Genomic DNA, 12,045 nt, shown 5'->3' with positions numbered 1-12,045 from the left:
TAATAAGTAGTCACTGTAATAAGTAGGCTTTTTTCTTTGAATTTCAATGCCAACATGGCAAGACTGTAAGCACACCCGACATCACTCTCTTGGGGTTCCCATCAGACTCGACTGCTGTTACATCTGTTATTGTACTGTCACAGTACTCATAACGATCCACTCTAAAACGAGGGCAGGAGTAGGCAGGAATAAATGATTGAGTTACACACAAAGTAATTATAGTCCTAGGAGTTGGTAAATATAATTACCAGAGTTGTGATAATGAGTCTTAATTCTTCAGCAGTCCAATATATATAGGAATTATTCCAACTAAAAATACAACATAAATGCATAAATACATTAATATAAACCAAGACCTAATGAGGTCAGCAACTAAGGTTAGAATTGTATATGAGGCTGAAACTAAAAGAACAAACTTGAACAAGGTATTGGAACCAATAATCTAATTAAATAAAGACCAACTTAATGAATTGAGAATGTATTAACTTTAAACCTACAATGCAAAAAAAAAAAGTCTGCCCACGTTAGTTTCCCCATTGTCGATGTACACGTCTGTTTCCCTGACTACACACAGCTGTTTCCCTGGCAGCACACGGCTGCTATCTTGTGCCTTCTGTTATTGTATATACTAATACTTTATCTACAGATGAAGTCCAAAAGGCAGATGTCACCTCTAGGCTTTGCCGCACAAATGGCTAAATTTTTGCAAGCAACTTGCATGGAGCTGCTTGAGGCACAGAGAACACAAATGTCATTGTTTTTAACTGGACATAATTTACGAAGAATGTGACAAAGCGGGCACACGCTACTGGGGGCACTACAGTCTGACTTATAAGAGAACTTATGACAACATCTCTCCAAAGATACTGGTTTTGTGCATCTAGTAGTAAGTGCTTGTGTCAAATCTGGATTCACCATAGGCTACAGGAACAAAATCAACAAAGACTATAAAAAAAAAATATCAAATGCCAATTGTTACTTTGATTCCTTCAGCTTTGCATTTCCCATACAGATTTTTTTGTCATCTTGTACTGTATTTATTTGATAATTTTACTCTTCTTCTGTGACTCTTCCAACTGGAATTTGCTATTAACATGACATTGCATGTTTGGGGTTTAATATGCCAAGTAAGGATAACTAGTTTGAAAAAAACACAGCAAACACAACCTCTTAAAGAACAAGTTTGATCAGGTCATCTTTAATCCTGATGCAGATGTCCTTCAGTGACTTTGCGCTGTTCCCCTTATGCACTGTCCTCTGTTTACTTTCTCTTTCTGTTCTCTCCTGTCTCACATCTACATGTTCTTCCTCTCCTCCTTTCTTTTTACTTATGCATCTTCTCTTCCACCCCCCCTCTCCTCTTTGCCTCTGCTGTGATCGCCACCCACTCCTTTAACCTGCTTCCGCTGCAGAGCAGTGAAGTGGAACTGATGGGGGATTTCTGCCTAAAACATTCGGCCCAGTTACTTCTAACTCAGGGAACAAACAATATTGGGCTTGTGTGCTTTTTCTTCCCCACTCACCCAGCTACCATTTCATAACCGGGGTTGTAGGGCCACAAGTTGCCCAACTTTTTATGGCAGGTGAGTTCCTCTTGATGTTGTAAAATTGCTTTTGTTCGAACACATTAAGATGGACTGCAAAAAGCAGTGGCTTTTCATTTCCCATTTACGTCCTGACTGCAGTGTAAAATCTGCATGAACCTTTCATGAACAAACTTTCCAAATAATTTTTTCTTACAGTGAAAAGTCCCATTGGTAACAATTCTTGCCTGAATGTCTTCCTCTTTGGCTGCTTATGCACTCCAGTCACTCGTGTGTGACTGTCTGACTGACTCAGGCTGTGCCCGGACTGATGACATGTTCCAGGCAGCTTTGTCCTACATAGTGGCTGTGAAGAAGACTAACTTTAATTCAACTCTGTTAGTTGCAGGTCAAAGACAGGGGAAGAAGAAGACAACTGGCAAGTAGAAAATATGATGATAAGATGTTTCATGGTGTTGCGAAAACAGTATCTGTATACCAAAGTCACAGAGTCAATTTGCTACATTTGTAGCTGTGCTTATCTGGTTATTGGCTCGTTGTATGTGTTTATACATGTACAATACATCTGAGTGTGCATTTAGACTCAATTATATTTCAAAAGGGGAGAGTTTAAAGTGAAGGAGACGGTTCTCTAAAAGAACCACAGTGTGAAATAAGAGTCATCACTTGTGACCTAGAGCACGCCTGGATGCTGAGGTGTGTTTGTGTTTGTATTTGTCTTTTGGTTAAGACATTTTGGCCTGTTCTCACAGTGACTACACTGACGTTTGAGTTTTAAGGGGGTATGATGTATGTGTATGATGGGGTAGAATTAGAATTGGGTTTAAGTTTGGGAAAGGCTTAAGATAGAGGTCAAGTCAATACATTATCTTTACATATGCTACTGTGTGTGTGTGTGTGTGTGTGCGTGTGCGCATACAGTTGCAAATCGAACTTTACCAGCAGCAACAAACAGCTACAGGATCTGTGCTTCTCCCAAATGTTTTAATCTTTTGGAACAAAGGAAAGCTGGTTTGATGAAGAAAAGAAAACAGTTCTACAATTGTTTTAGAAAGTGATAAACCATGAACAGGCACCACCCTTTTTTCTGCAATTTAAAAAATCTCAAATTTTGTATTCTTTCATTTTTATTCTTCCTACCTCTGATGCCTGAACGAAGAGACGCAAGGCTTTTAGACCTCTGCTGTCTCCACCGCTTTCCTCCAGGCAGCCCACACTTTTAATGTGCAAGTGTGTGTATGTGTGTGTTGAGCTGACAGGGTACATGGATTCTCCATCCTGCTTGTATATAAAAAGAAAGCGAGGGTACCGAGCTCTGCCTGCTTCACTTATATTCACACTCATACACACACACATGCTCACATGCATATTGCACACACTATTTTTCTTTCTCCCTTTTCCCCTCTTCCTTTATCTTCTTCTCCACAGATATATACTCAGCAGTGTGAGGGTTAACATGGACGCGTTAGCAGGGCAGGTTGTTCCCTGTCCATCTCCCTGAGTGAAGTGTGTGTGTGTGTGTGTGTGTGTAATATTTATTTCATAGGGATTTCCCCCTCTCTGTATGCTGGATGGCTACTGGCCATGTCATCAATGTTCTGAGTTGTCAGCGGCCATCACTGTCACTCGTGGGACACAAGGTGTGTGTGTGTGTGTGTGTGTGTGTGTGTGTGAGAGAGAGAGTGAGAGAGAGTGACTGAATAAGGAAGAGAAAGGGATGAGACAGAAAGAGAGATTTAGACAGTGATGTGTGTGGATAGGTGGAGTGTAAATAGTGCAATACTGAAGGCTCAGTGGGAGTGTCGGCGTCAGGACGAAGGCTTTCCACTTGACACATTTAGTCAATGAGGAGTGGCAGAGTGCATCACGTGTATATGTGTGATATATAAACATTGTGTGATATACTGTACACATTTTGTACACTCTTTTATATATATACACACACACACACACACACACACACACACACACACAGTGTACATGGCCAGCAGGACCCTCAGGTCGTCTTCCCAGTCTGCTGAATGTGCCCTCTCCAGGGAGCTGGTATTAGCCATGTGGCACAGAGCAAAGTTCATGAAGTCACTTGTCAAAGTATAAATGCTGTTATCATTGTCAGTTGGCTTTGATGTTTTACAAAATATGTAATGATGAATTTCAGACCAAAACAGAAAATTGATTGCAGAGAAATATGTTACCCAATAATCATTTGGAATTGAAGGTAAGTTAAGCCCGATCGATTAAGCCTGTGGTTTCCAAAGTGGGGTCTGGGATCTGGGACCCTGGGTCAAAATCTTATCAAATCGGGGTCCACGGTCTAATTAGTTAGTTACTTAACAGTTTAAGGGTCCTTGATGTGAAAAATATTGGGAACCACTGTTTTAAGCAATTACAGTACAATGTAGGTTATCTTAAAACTGTGTTTATGTATTATTCAAGTATTGAAAAATGGAATCTGAGATACATTTTATTTTGTAAATGGATTCTGAAAGCCAATGGTTCTCATGTTGCTCTTTTGTCACAAATAATCACATACTATGATCACTTAGGAGTGTCAATTTTCCATGAAATGACTCAACAAAACCCTGCAATATACTGGTCTACAGATGTTCGCAAAACTGAAAATGTTCAATTTTGACATGTTTAAAGGTCCCATGGCATGAAAATTTCACTTTATGAGGTTTTTTGACACACACACACACACACACATATATATATATATATATATATATATATATAATATGCATTCCCCCAGCCTGCCTATGCTCCCCCAGTGGCTAGAAATGGCAATAGGTGTAAACCGAGCCCTGGGTATCTTGCTATCCCTTTGAGAAAATGAAAGCTCAGATGGGCCGATCTGGAATTTTGCTCCTTATGAGGTCATAAGGAGCAAGATTACCTCTCCTTTCTCTGCTTTGCCCGCCCAGAGAATTTGGCCCACCCATGAGAGAGAGACATCATGGCTTTCAAACGAGCAAAGTGGCAGTTGATCAAGGCCACACCCCCACCGTCCACCTTGCCCCCCCCCCTCTCCTCTTCAATAGCTACAGACACAGAAATGGCACATACTAAAGAAAGCTAATTGTGGGACTGGCTTTAGTGGCTATAATTCTGCACCAAGGCTGAATTTCGGGAAAGAGACTTCGGATACAGTATTAGGGGACCACTACGGTCTATATAAAAGCATCCAAAGAGCACCATGTCATGGGACCTTTAAAATGCCTCACTTTGTCTCAAAAGCCTGAAAAAGAAGGTATGACAGATGCTATTTAATAAGACTTCTCAAGTATTGTACCTTAATTCTGACAATGAACTTTTTTCTTACAAGGACTAATAAAAATCACATCACTTTGCAAAACTGCCCTAACTCAGAAAGGCTAAAAATATGAACACGTGCACACATCATCTTGATGTTCCCTTCTCTGTCCATTTGGTTAACATTTTGAAGCCTCTGTGGTTATGGTGTTACATCAGTTTTCTCCACTGATGTGATTTTATTTAAGAGTGTGAAAAGTGCATCTGATGCCTGCTGGGTTGATTATTTGCCTGAGGGTCATTTTGTTTTATTCTGGGGTTTAATGTCGGCCCATGCCACTACGGCAGGTCAGGCCTTAGAAATACAATTTATTGCTGTAATTACGTGAATGTTCCAAGGCAGTTTTCTGATACAATGAAGATGGAAAAGTATTGGTTTCTGTCTCTAAGAAGGGTTGACAAACAGGTTAGAGTAGCAAATGGGCCAACATTAGTCACACAAGTCACCCTCTGACAGTGATGTGCCATGACTTAATAGAGAGATTGTATAGTTGTCTTGGTGCACCTGCTATTTTGTATTGTCTGATGCAGTAAACAAACAAAATACACTTTCACAATTACAGGGTGAGATGTGGGTCATGAAGAAGAGTAACGGGAAAAGACGCTATAGACCCAACTTATTTAATATTTTTGTTAACAAATGCATTGATGAATAAGAGCTGTCTATGTCATTGACAGCTCTTATTCTTATTCAGCCTATATACCTATATACCAGGTTAGCAGGATGTCCCACAGTAAATGATTATAATGATTCAATAGATAATTAAGAAATATGTCACATCAGTTCTAAGCAAATCATTGCTGAGTACAAATTGTGTGTTTAGTTATATATCCTCACGTGTGTGTGTGTGTGTGTGTGTGTGTGTGTGTGTGTGTGTGTGTGTGTGGGTGGGTGGGTATTTGTGCATATGGCTGTATGTTTGTGACCATGTCATTTCAGGACGAGGTTTTGGCCGGGTCAGGTGTGGGTCAGCCACAGACTGAGTCATGGTGATATAACACTTTACAGAGTGCAAAACTCTCAGTCAGTCACACACACACACACACACACACACACTTTCTGTCTGTTCAGTGACTGATTTGTTGGCAAAAAGAGATAGATAGTTCAACTATATTCTTAGACATAAAGTAGTTAAATACATTTTAATGTAGACTGTGTTTGAGTAATTTATTATTGTATGTTTTACTATATTTCACTAGACATATAGACATTTCTTATCAGCATAAAGCCTAGTCAGTTACCAACTTCTGTCTCTTAGAGCAGTTTAGCTACAATAGCTTCCTCCATTTAGGACTTGAAGGTTAGCACTGTCATCGCTATTGGTAAACTGCATGAGTTTTCGGGTCATAGTTCACCAAAGTTGAACTTGCCGCAGCAAATGTGAGCGGATTGACTTTGTCCCTGCTAGTGAATCCACTGATTTCATTGAAATTAATTGATTTCACTGCAAGAGTTTGCCAAAATGCTTATGTGCTTTATAAGAATCCAATCCTGCTGTGAGTGTTTTATTAAAAGCTCACTGTCACAACAGTGAGTACAAAAGGGACAACAGTTGGCTAATACTGTACAGTAAATATGAGATCATACAAATGGATAACCTCTTAATGGATCAACATTCCTGGTATCATAAAAACCCTAAAGCGAAGCACCATAAGTCTGCCCTGCTGGATGGCAGCAGCAACCTTTTCATGCTCCAGCTCTGACCTATTCCATGGGGCTCACATGTGTTTCACAACACACTGTATGTTCTGCCCCAGATAATTACTTCACATCTTGTTCTTTACGCTGGAATACAAGCTAAGTTCAACGTAAAGGAACTGTACCGATCTGTTTATATATATATATATGGATTGGATAACAGGAGGTTAGAGGTTTTACCTATGCCAGTTCTGTGCTTCCACACTTGTGTTTCATTCCCCGTCTGTTTAATACACTTGGGAATACTGACTAATGATACAAAGTACAATGTATAACCTTAATTCAAACTGTTGACAAAGTGGATTGAAATAAGTTTGGTTGAGGGTTGAATTACTTTATTCTGCAAAAGCAAACACCAGAAATTACACTTGAACTTGACAAAACCATCTAGGTCCATTTAGTATCTATTGTAACGTGGAAATTTCTGTGTGTGGAGCTTTCATTCATATTACATGAACTTCAGTGGCAGATAGTGTTCGTCCATTTATCATGAAATGACACCAGCCAGGTTTCCATTTAAATGTAACACAGATTTTAACCATATTTTGACACAGAGGCAAAGGAAATCGGCAAAGGAAAAAAAACTATGCCTCTTTCAATATACTACTATTATGCGATTATTAGGTGTTGGTTCATCGAGATAACATCGAGAACAGCTGGTGGCGCTAATATTCCATTCAGGTCCCATTAAACCATTGCAGAAGAAGAGGGCGCAGCAAGATGACAACTAGTCAAACCTGAAACGGTGAAAAACAATGTAGACAACATTATGTAAATATGGCATTTATGTTTTAAATAGTAATAATTTGAGAAACATTCTCCTCATTGCTCCATACAGTCAAGATGTTTTCATCTGCTTCCATTTTTCGTCCCTTCAGTGGACTGAAAGTCACACCCTTCATGTAGGCTACGTCATGACTTATTCGCAAAGTCTGTTTCCATTGCACTTTGTCAAAATGAACTGTGAAGCTCTATATTTTATACTTTGAAAAATATGTTCTGACAGCAATCAACTCTGCACATGAATCCAGTTCCCTGTCTTTGTCTTTGGGGGTCAGAACTGTCAGAAATGTTATACACTCATTTGAAGGATCTCTTTCCTGTTGACCAGCTGTTGCTCATTTACAATCCAAGCATTGAAAATGGAAGGTGAAAATGTTGCTTTAAGCAATTTGAATCCTGACATCTTTTATTTAATTCAATTAACAACGAGTGAGTAACCAATCTACCAATGGAGACGAATCCACATATAGCTTACTTTGGTTCACTGCTATTGAAACTGAGAGAGACAAGGAGAAGGATACAGTATGGAACACTTTATTATTCATGAGTGTCCATGTTCGTGTGAGTGCACCTGGAAATATGAAATGTAAAGCTACACTTGCATCTCATCCCAACTACGAATATATAGATGAATGCAAACAGACACACAACAAAAACGTGTGCGTGAAAACATATGTTTTTCAAGTTTTTTTGTATTAATCTGATGAAAGACACACTTCTGACCTGTCCAATCATGGTCATCTGCTCTACCATGAAAGGTTTCATTTGTCAAATGAAATACAGGAAGACTTACTCAGTTTATAATTTTCTGGGCACTGACCTGCAAGAGGGCTTAGGACGAATAACATTATAGTGATCAATTAAAAGTGTGGAAACTCAATTTGTTAGCAAAACATTTACAGTTCTTTGTTAGATTTGCCGGTTAGGTTTAGATAAGTTACTAGTATATTTTATGGTTCATGATTCTTAATTATTTTAAGTGCTTTCCTAAAAGTTCAGTCTGTAAATTGTATGTCTGGTAGTACATTTTTAGGGTTAAGGAGACCAAAGGTGAATAACAAAATGTAAAGTCATCCTAATGTGATTCACTTCACTGTCCGCCTGTAAGTTTTTTTTCTTTCCTAAAATCAATGAAAAAATGGAGAGAAAAAGGTTTGCTATCCAAACATGCTAATATCTATGATAAAACACCCACTTTAAATGTATCCTTTTCTGAAATAATTGCAAATGCTTTAGTAAATTTAGTACATTATCTTCAGTCATGTCAACGTTCACCACCAACTGCTTTCCCCTCAAGTCTCCTCTTCATGCAACATTGTCTTATTTCTTCAACATTACATGTGTGTAAGGTCCAAGCTTGTCAGATTGCTGTTGCCTCTGGATTATGTGCAATGCTGAATCTTCTTTGCCCGCAGAAAAGATGACATGAGAGGCTTTATGTGGAGGAGGGCTGCTATAGAGACAGCAGTTACAGAAAACCAAATCAGCCAGGATGTAGCAGAGCAGCAGGGTAACTCAGAAGCAGAATGGAGACATGTTCTAAGGCTGCGGGCTCCGTCAGAACATTTAATTGAGTTCAGCCTTAATAAGATTCTTGCCATTTTCATAATTTTTTTCTCCTACCCATTGGGAGCTCAGCAGGGGTTTATATGCCTGTTTGGTTCAAGAGAGATGGGAGGAGAGTCACAGGGTATGACGAGGACTCAAGAAAGAGTGAAAGTTGGCAGAAGATGAGCACTGGGAAGAGATAAGAGGAGCTGAGAAAGGAAGCAGGCACATGCATTACAAATAGACAAAAGTAGAGTAAAACTGCAAATAAAGGATACAAAAACTGAAGGCAACGACAAAGCAACAAGAACATTAGAATGAGATAAAAATAGAGGATGAGATGCGCTCATCACAACACATCCGGGAGGTCCCATCATACCAATTCTGCCCCACCAGAGCAGGACAATGAGCAGCTGTGACAGGCTACCAGTCTGGAATTTAGAAAGCCCCCTCTCATACTGTCAGTCCAAGAAACAAATATCCCCTAGTGATATGAATTTCTGATAACATTAATGCAGCGGGGGAATCGGCCACTTCACCGGTGCGCAATGTCTCTGACTACGCTGCCTAAAGGCAAACAAACACAGTGTTAGATGAGAGGAAGGCCAGTGAGGAGGCTCTGTGGAGAGGAGTAAACTAAACAAACTTAATCCACTGAAATGATATACAATATGATGATGCAGCTGTTGGAAAATAGATGCATATGTTGTGAGTTTGCTGTAACAGCGGGAGCATGTGAAGGAGAAGACACATGCTGTAGAGTGTGTGTTTGTGTGTAAGCGTGGTACATCCCATACTGTACACGTATGGAGCTGTTTACGATGTGTGGTAAATTAGATTATGCTGGCCGAGTGCTGTGGTGGTGGATATCTGATTATCATTGCTGTAGGTAGTGAATTGATGAATGATTATGCAAATGTAAAACACTGAGAGCACTTTGACTACCAGACTGAACCAATGGTATGCATTTTATCTCATGAGCAGGCCCAAACGGAATCTGCAGATTTACATCTACAGTTTTCTGTGAAATTTAGCGGGCTCTTTTTCTGCTTAACTCTCCGAGTTAAATTTTAATTGTTTTTAAAATCTGAGAAAAATCTGCGGGGAATTCTGTGTCTGCAGATTCCGGGTGCCCTTATGAGGAACAAATGTGACTAAATGACAAAAATCCTCTGAAGTAACAATTCTTGAGTTTTTATTTATTGTATTTTTCATTTTCATTCTTTTAGATGACTGTGGTTTACTACAAATTGAGAATATTTTTCATGTTCCTAATCATTGTAGTTTTATTATATAGATATTTTACCATTCAGGTGGCTATATTTATGCTGGTATCTAAGTAAGATCTTTTTTTAAAGACTTGATAAGGAGTTTATCATATGATGCACAGATACCCTTGAGGCAAATTTGGAATATTGGGCTATATAAATAAAATTGACTTGACTTGACTCAAAGCCCCTGCATACTCTCACAGGTGTTTTCACATACTTTGATTTAGGCTGATTGGACCTCTGGTAATGTTGCTGGAAGTAACTTATGTAATGTCTCTGACACTCACATCATGTCATATTGGATGGGTGGTAGAGATGGGAAAGATTCCCTTTCATACAACTTTGAGCGTTCAAATTATCAGATAGTTCAAGATATTTGTGTCATTGCAGAAGTTAAAATGTTGTGCACTGACAATGTAGCACAAAATACATTAAATTTGGGTTTGGCTGACAACCCCAGATTATTATTTTTTTTATTTTCTTGTAGTCTTCAGACCAAACTGACGCAGACTCAAGTAACATCACTTGACACAAGACATATAGAGACTTTGCCATTTCCGTCTGGAGCCCTAAAAGGCTTTATACTACTTTTTTTTTACATAAAGAGTGGTACTCCCCAAGATCTGTAAACACACTTTGATGAGTAAAATGAGTTCCTCTTAAAGCGCCAAGTCAGATGTATTCAGGATACGTCTAACTTTCTCATTCATAATCATGACTTGGGTGTTTAAGTAAACTATTTTACATGTTGGTTGTAACAAGTTGTAAGTTTAGTAAGTAAGTGCATAAAGTAAGTAAAGGCTAATAAGGCTAAATAAATGAAGTGTTAAAGCTGAAATGTAAAGTTCTCACAAGTGCTTTGATGAAACCATGTTTATGTGTGTGTCTGTTTGTGTGTTTGTGGGTGTGCATGGATGTCATGTTGTTGATCCTTCTACTATCAGTTATAGTATTTACAAAACATTGAAACAAAGTGTTCCTAGATTTTATCCTTTGAGTGTGTGTGTGTGTGTGTGTGTGTGTGTGTGTGTGTGTGTGTGCGCGCGCGTGTGTGTGTGCATGTTTAGGTGCGCTTGCTGGTTGGCTCTTTAGAGCCCCAGCAGACCCCACAGCGAGCTCTAAGTAGCTCTGATTAAATTTGGTCTCCCTCTGCTCCTCTTCATTGCTTTTAGGATGCAGAGATAATGTTCATTAAGAGAGACGGGTGGGGACTTTGGGAGGCGGATGCTTCCATGTTGCTAAAGTGTGGCTGTAATGGGGAGTGATGGGAGGGTAATACAATTTGGTTACATTTGGAGCTGTGACCAGAGGTTCATTTTATGGTGTGTGTGTGTGTGTGTGTGTGTGTGTGTGTGTGTGTGTGTGTGCATGAATGTATGAACTGTAAAATGCCTCTGTTGTATGAGGTGAGGCCAAAGTTCAGGTGAGAGTTAGACACTGTGTTCCAGCATCTTCTCTTGACTGCACATGTTAGTGTTTGTTCAGAAGTTGGTTGCTTTGCTTCTTTTTCCAACTCTTGGGAACACTGTATGTGATCTTGGGAAATATGTTTATTTGCTTTCTTGCGGAGAGTTAGATGACAACATTGATACCTTTCTAATATCTGAGAGTGGTGTTGAACTCTCTGTAAGACAGTGAAAGTTAATTTCCCAAAATTTCCTCACCTTTTTCTCCACATGTATTGTATAATCTTTAAAAAAAGGACCACAGTCCACAGAAAAGGTTTTCATTCTCTTCACAATCTTTGAGGATGGCAACCTCATTTTATTTCTTTATTTTATTTCCTCTCTTCCTCCTTATTCCATCAATTATCTGGAGTTGTTTTGTAAAGCACATTTAAGGCCATGTCTTCCTCCTGCTCACATCCCCATGGGGACGCAGTTATATT

The sequence above is a fragment of the Perca flavescens genome, chromosome 10 (assembly GCF_004354835.1).
Source record: "Perca flavescens isolate YP-PL-M2 chromosome 10, PFLA_1.0, whole genome shotgun sequence".
In the NCBI taxonomy this organism is placed as follows: domain Eukaryota; kingdom Metazoa; phylum Chordata; class Actinopteri; order Perciformes; family Percidae; genus Perca; species Perca flavescens.
This window is presented reverse-complemented; position numbering follows the sequence as displayed.